Consider the following 8135-nt stretch of genomic DNA (forward strand, 5'->3'; position numbering starts at 1 on the left):
TGTGGTGCTGAGTATCTGAGCCGAGATTTGATCCAGGTCATCCCGACACTGGAGCCGGTGCTCTTACTTGCTGAGCCACCTGGCCGCCCCTACGCAATTGGGGTTAAGTAACTTGCTCAAGGTTACACAGCCAGGTGTTTCTGGGTGGGTGCTAAGTGTCTGAGCCTGGGATTTGATCTCCAGGTCTTCTCAACACTGGAGCTGGTGCTCTTACTTGCTGTGCTACCTGGCCGCCCCCAGTTCTGCTTTTTAAGACATTCTTCTCCGCATTGACTTTTTGGACCTCTTCACATTTGGCCTAGTCTATTTTTAAAGTATTATTTCCTTCAGGATTTTTTGTCTCCTTTACCAAGCTGTTGACTTGTTTTTCATGATTTTCTTGTGTCACTCTCAATTGTCTTCCCAATTGTTCCTTAACCTCTCTTACTTGATGTTTAAAATCCTTTTTTGAGCTCTTCCATGGCCTAAGACCAATTCATATTTTTCTTGGAGGCTTTGGATGTAGGAGCTTTGATTTTGTTGTCTTCTTCTGAATGTTTGTTTTGATCTTCCTCATCACCACAGTAACTTGTATAGGCAGAGTTTTTCATCCCTTACATTGTTTACTCATTTCCCCAGCCTTTTATTTGATTTTTAACTCTTTGTTAAAATAGGGTTCCGTTCCCAGGGTAAACAGCACACTGTTCCAAGCTTCAGGGGCCCTGCACAGCTGCCCCCAGAGATACCTTGAGGCCCCTGTAAGTTTTCAGTTCCTCCAAGTTGGCATGATCTAAGGAGAGGTGTTTACTACTCTCCTGGCCTGTGCTCTGGTCTGTGAGGGACCACAACTTTTCTGTGGTCAAACCAAAGTTTTCTGCCCTGGAACTGTGAAGAAGGTCCTCCCTCTACTGCTGCTGCAAGCTCTGCCCTGCTAGTGCTTCTTCTCACGCTGGGACTGCCACCCAGGACTGTGACCAAGATCCAAGCATGGGCAAAGCAACAGAGTCCTGCCTCAGGGCTAGCAAAATTCCCCTGTATTCTCCTTTTGACCAGTTGTTTGACCCCCTTACCATCTGTGAGTTGAGAGCTCCAAAAGCAGCCGCTGCTGCTGATTCAATTACTAGCAAGGTCTGCTCCTGGTTTCCTGGGTCCAGGACTATGCTGGGGCTGCCTATGCTGGACTGCGCTGTACTTTCACCCAGGCGGAACAGATCCTTCCAATGACCTTCCAAGTTGTCTTTGGGCTGAGAGGTCTGGAAACTGCCACTGCTGCCAGTGATTCAGTTGCCCAAGGCATGCTCCCAGTGGACTGGTCTAGTTGTGCAGCCTGTGCTGGACTGCGCTCTTCTAAAATCCTGGTACAACAGACCTTTCCTGCTGACCTCCCAAGTTGCTTGGGCTGGAAATTTGTTTCACTCTGTCTTTTGTGTTGATTCTACTGCTCTAAATTTTGTTTAGAGTCATTTTTAAAAGGTATTTGCAGGAGTTTGGGGGTGAGGTCAGGCAAGTCCCTGCCTTTATTCCACCATCTTGGCTCTGCCTCCCTGAGCATTTGCATTTTAAAAGAGTATTTGGATTCACCCAAATAAATCTATGTGACAAGGTTGAAACAGACATTTTTAGGTAGCAAGCCAGCCTTAGAGTCACCAAGACCTTCGTTCAAATGTCTCCTCTGATCCCTGCTGGCTATGTGATCAGGCATGCAATTGAACTGCTCAGTGTTTCAGGCGATTAAGACCAAAAATTTTACAAAACCAGTTCCAGTATGCTTTGGGAGAGTTTGCTCACTGGGAATTGTTTATATTGATGAAATCACAAGTCCCTCCTTGCTCTGAGAGGGAAAAATGCCTAACAATATTTTGGAGGCAAGGTGAAGCTTCATGATACCACATAAATCCTATCAGATTATCTGGCTGCTTGTTCCTAAAATCAGCTCTGCTGTTTTGCTGCTCATAATGAACCGTTACCTAATCATCAATACCTCTCCCACTGGCCCCTGCACTCATGTACAGTGCTTGCTTAGAACACTTGCACACAATATTTGGAAAGTTATTGTCTCTCTTTGCATCTGATACAACACTGACTTCTTCATGAGATGGTTATATTCGTTCTGAGTTCTACTTGTTCAAAAAATCTGCAAGTATTTATTAAATACCTATGAGGCAGGCATCTGTTTAACATCCATAGGGTAGCTAAATCATGGACCCTACAGTGAGGAAGTATTTTTCATAGGTAAGATAAGAGGAATAAAAATTGGATTTGATAAGCCTAGGCAAAAAAAATATATATATATATATATATATATTAGCCTCTCTGTTAAGCATTAATTTATTCAAAATATAGGCATACAGTTCAACACATAGTAAGTACAATAATATCCTCTCATTTGGGGACATTATTTCACTTCTTCCAATCATATACTAGAGTTGATTCAAGAGCTAGTCAGACCTCTAACATCAGGTAAGCAAGGTATTTTTAGCTTCAGTTTACAGATTTGGAAATTAGATCCCAAGAGGTTCAATGAGCTGGTCACCTGCCTACTTCAAGCAGAGCACACTGTTCCTCATATGGTCTTAAGCAATAATGCACTAATGAATTCATTTCAAAAATGTTTATGTTGAGTTAGCATACAGATGTCCTAAAGGCCTGGATTTTCTTTTGCTCAGACAAGTCTTGAATGATTCAATAACCTACTGGGGTTCACTTTTCAATAATTCTTCTGGAAGGGTTCAATCCTGAGAATGGGTTTGCAATGGAAAAAATCAATAAGACTGTCAACTTTTCAAGTAAACACTTCTCAGGATATGAACAGCTAGAGTTACTGCAAAGGCTATTTTCACATCATAAAAAAAGTCTCAGCCTGCATTTCTTGGCAACATTTTAAAAAATCTTTTTTTTGTACCTCCAGGTTTCAAATTAGTTCTATCTGAGTTAAAACCATGAAGAAAGCAGGATTATGAGGCTTGAACTAGTATAGTAACTTAACAAAAAGCTCCATGGTTCTGGAAAACTTGCAGCTTACATACTTTCAGGTGACTAACTGCTACGTGATTTCATCAGAATGAGCAAAAGCTTTTTACAGACCTGGGTCAGTGTTTCTGAATCTTTTTTTAGGGTTACAATACTCTACCACTATTTGATTTTTGGAACATGCCGTTTTTATTCCTAAATGTTAAATGACAGACTTTTAAAAAAATAAATTAAAGTTAATTAATATTCCTTCTGTCTTGAGGATCTCAAGACAGTCCCCGAAACAATGGAGCTTCCCAGAGGAGTCACAAAACCAAGGCTAGGAATAAATACATTTTGGAGGAGAAAGGGGGAAAAAATGATTTTGAGTACAAAAAAAATTTGCAATAAGGGAACTGACATTCCAATTCCAGTTCTGCGACTTATATGAGCCTAAGTGAGTCATTTCCCTTGCCTGGGCCTCAGTTTCCTCAGATGTAAAGTCAGGAAGGGGGTTGGACTTTTTGATATGGTTTCCTGAAGTTCTGATTCCTATGGTAATTGATGTTTTAAGTTGGGCTTGAGAGCTTACTCCAGCAGCCCTCATAATGAAATTGGAACAATATGGAGGAGGTTAACATGGCCAAGGATAACAAGTAAATTCTTGAATGACCATAACAATGACTGCATAATATACAATTAGAAAAGAAAAAAACAGTCTCTGCCCTTAAGAAGCTCCTATGAAAGATATGGAAGGTCTCAGCTACAAGTCGATTGGAAAAGTCTCATGGTCCTTAGAGTGCAGTGGCAAAGCCAGCAGTAACACTTCTTCTTAAATACTGATTTTCCTGACAAAATCATAGCAAATTCTGATGTTGAATCATTTGATGCTGCCAAGAGGTTTCTTTTCTGGTTCTTCATTAGCTGTGGCTATAGGGATTGAAACAGTCACCAAGCTCAATTCCAGAGGGTTCACTTCCCAGGGTGATGGTTGTGGGCATTGGCCCCAAAGAACAGACAGAAGAAACCTCCCCACATTCCTTTCCAGATGTCAGGGTCCACAGGTGTGAAAGACTGCAGCTAATGTCAGATTTTTTTTCAATATGTTGGTGACTTTTGCCAATTGTATGTTCTTTTCTAATTTTCTTTCTGTTTTCTTTTAAAAATCCTTACCCACTTATCCATTTCATGAGAATTAGTTTAGGTAAAACTATATAATAGAACACATAATTCCACTTATAAAGGCCCATATGAACTCTAATAGATGATTTTTTGTTGAAAATGGATGAAGTGAGTGTGCCATTGTCAATCCCTTCATGTTCTTGAACTCCTCCTCTTCCCTTCAGAGATATCCCACACACCACACATGACAAGTTATCATTTGATATATGTACCAGGTGAGAGGTCCAGTATTATTCACATAATAATTAATAAAGTTTCAAATATTTTAGGTTAAAAAAGCACAAAGAGAAACTCATATTTTCTTCCAAGACCCTAACAGATTATTTTGCGTACCTGGTGCAGCCCACTTTATAGACCATTGGTTAGAGTTATGTATATCTTATGAAAAGTAAAGGTCTGGGGCATTGACTCATAAATCCAGCAATGAATTTGACTAATATAATGTTCTTGCTGGTTTAAAGTAATTAGAATTCACTTTCTGCAGTATGAAAATACTTATCGTGTTTAGCCAGTATTGATTTTGGTAATTGCCGAGTTCTACCATAATCCAAGTTGGGGAAAATCTTGGAGTTCACTAATATCATTAATTGTTGTCATGTGAATGATAGACCTTGAACAGCATGATTTAGCAGAAAGATCACTGTCTCCAGAATTGGAAGATCTTCATTTATATCATAATCTGTAATACTTATTACCTGTTTTCAAGTCATCATCTTTACCTCCACCAAATATCTTCTATATCCTCTTATCTCCAGTCACACTGTCATCATCCTGGTGTCTGCATGCATAACCTCACATCTGCACTCTTGCAATAGCCAGATGGCTGTTTTCCCTGCTTCAAGTCTCTCCTCTCCCTAATTTATCCTCCTCCGAACTTCCAATTGATTTTCCTAAAGCACAAACAAGGCTGACCATATGACTCCCTCCGCTCAATCAACACTATCCCCTCCCTAATACTTTCAGGATCAAATATAAAATGCTCCCTTTGACAATGGAAGTCATTCAAAGCCTGGCCCCTTTCTATTTTTCGAGCTTACAGTTCACTCCCTTCCTCATAGTCTATGAGTGACAATGACCTTCTGGCTTTTCTTCACATATGACACTCCATATTTGATACCATGGTGACTTTTCACAGACTATCCCCCATGCCTGATTTCTACTCAACATCTTCTTCAACATCTGACCAAAACCATACCTTCTGTAAATGAAATAATACATGAAAAGAACTTTGCAAATAAAGAATGCATTCACATTCCATACATATAACATTGCCTATCCAAAATCACAGAGGTGGAAGACAGGATACCAAGTTTGGGGAATAGCTGGTAGCCTGTCTGACTGTAATGTAGCAAAAGTTAAGTGTTCTGGGAACCAGATTTTGAAGGTTCTTTAAATATTAAGCTAAGGAGTTTGTATTTTAGCTCAGAGACAATAGGTAACAACTAAAATTTCTTGAGAGGTGCTACTAACTGTGCCTAGGAAGATTATTTTTGCCATATAAATGGGTTATAAAAGGGAAAGACTGTAATATGGAAGATTAGATGAGTTTTGCTTGACCTTTGGAGGTTGGACCAGTCGTAAAGTATGGAAGATGCAGAATAGCACACTTTGGCTGGTAAAAAAAAAAAACAACAACAACAACCCAACATTCCTAACAATCAGATCTGTCTAAAAGTAGAACAGGATGCCTAAGGAGATATGGGGCTATTTCTCACTGGGATAGCTTCAAGCGGAGTCTAGATGACTTCTCAGGAGTTTTACTGAATAGATTTTTAAGACCCTTTACACAGTGAGAGTATGATTTGGGGTCTTTTGCTTCTAGGTCTAGTGTTCTTTCATTCCTTCTGTTAAAAAAATATTGTTGATGTATTTGTTTTGATGTCACCTTCACTTCAAACATACCTCTCCCTCTTCTTCCACCAATTGATCCATCCCTGGTAACAAAGTATAAAAAAAGAAAATTCAGCAAAACCAACCAACACATAACCATGCAGCAATCAGTTTGAAATTTCATTTTTTTTGGCTATTTCCATTTACATCTTTATAGTAATTTTGTATATTCTTTCTCTAGCTCTACTTCTTCATTCTATATCAGTTCATATAAAACTTCCAATGCTTCTCTAAATTACTCATATGCATCATTTTTTTTTCAGCACAATGAAATTCTATTACATGTGTGAACTATATTTTAAACATTACCCACCCATCTGGTATCTTTTCTGCTTTTACTAAGAGTTATCTGAAGTTCCTTCACTAATTTATTCTGAATATACAAAAGGACTATATTATTTAAATATAATAAGCACAATGTCAATGAGAAGATAAATTCCTTTCCTTGCTCACAAGCTGTGTAATCTAATGCTACAGAAAAAAGAATAAAATTAGTGGAGTTGGTAGGCTTAAAAAAGGAATGGTATAGTTTTACAGTTATTAATAATGTTAGTTGCTTGGCCAACTGAGAAATAGCAAAGATTTATCTATCTTAAGACTAGGCCTTCAGATGATCAGGAAAGTAAGTCAATGTTGCACAAATCTAACAATGTTCACTTTTGCTACTCTCTAAAATGTCAAGTGACTTCTGAAATATGGGCCTAGTCTAAGTCGAAGTGGAAATTGCCATTCATGATGCTGATGAAGTGGTTTTGTTCAGTACTGTATTATTACAGTTTTGCCCTTTGCCTCCTTGAGTCATTTCTATTAATCCTGCAATCCCTCTTAGTAAAAATGAAAATCAAACTGTCTTAGGAAAGGAACCCTAAAATATTTGCCAATTTCAATTATTCTTTATTTCCACATTTTGCAGTAGCTATCATTTATGATTAATTATAAACAGATTCCTCCACTAAAATTTTTCTTTTTGCCCATTCTAATATGGTTATCTCGTAAAATATAACATGCCTCCTGAAAATAGAAAACATTTGTTGTTATATCACCTTCTTTGCTAATTTTAAAACTGAGTTAGGCTAATTTATGTAAATACATCCACCTAAATATATTGTTTACTTACTGTTTACTTTTTTGTCCAGAATGCCAGTAGGTGTTGCAGTAGGGGAGGATTTGACATATTTATATGACATAGAGCCAGCTCTGGAAATATTTACAGTTTAATTATCTTTTACCAAGGATGTTGATTCTAGAATAATTCATAGCATAGGTTGTTTGTGAGAACTTTTCAGGGAAGGCATTGATGAATAAACAATGTACAATAGAAAAAGTTGTACCATAAATAAAGGAAAACAGAAGAAAACTGTGAATAAATAGACAAAGATTGGATGATATTGTGAAATATAAAATATGAAGTACAATATGGGTTATATAATAATGAAAAAACTTTTATACTAAAAAATTCAAAGTATAAAGAATTAGAAAAATATAATTATGAATAGGAGGAATATATTTTCATTAAATATCTGACACAAGTCCAACGCACAAAACTTTTAAGAAATTGACACAAAAATGAGTGAGTCATTTTCCAATAGACAAGAGGTCAAAGGATATGAACAATCTCTTTTTTGTTAAAATGCTATCAACAACCACCTGAAAAGTACTTAAAATCATTAATAATAATAAAAAATTATGAATTAAAACAATTCTGATGTTTCATTTTATAGCCTCTAAATTAAAAAAAGATGGGGAAATTTAGTTTTTGTGAAATTTTAGGAGGAATAACTGATCAAACTCTACATATTGTATGTGCAAATATGTATATATTAGGTTATTGTACCATACATAACAGAAAAATGAGAAGAATGCAAAATAATTGGAAAGATATTTGAAGTGAAGCAAGGTGAAGAAGTTAGACCCAAAGACAATATAGGAAATGATCACAACAATCTAATGTTAAAAGACATAAAGACAATGCTAAAAGGTAACAAAATGGGTGGCAACCAATGCATCCTACTAGTTATAACATGGAGATATCCTTTTAAGCATTCCCAGTTTGTCTAACATGGAACCCACTGCAACGATGTAGCCAGTCAGCCTGGCATAGAAGCCCCGAAAAGCCAGGGTGCTGGGAATCCAAA

Source organism: Petaurus breviceps, unplaced genomic scaffold, assembly GCF_028583685.1.
Source record: "Petaurus breviceps papuanus isolate PSGF00001 unplaced genomic scaffold, PetGlider_PUasm1.0 80, whole genome shotgun sequence".
NCBI lineage: Eukaryota > Metazoa > Chordata > Mammalia > Diprotodontia > Petauridae > Petaurus > Petaurus breviceps.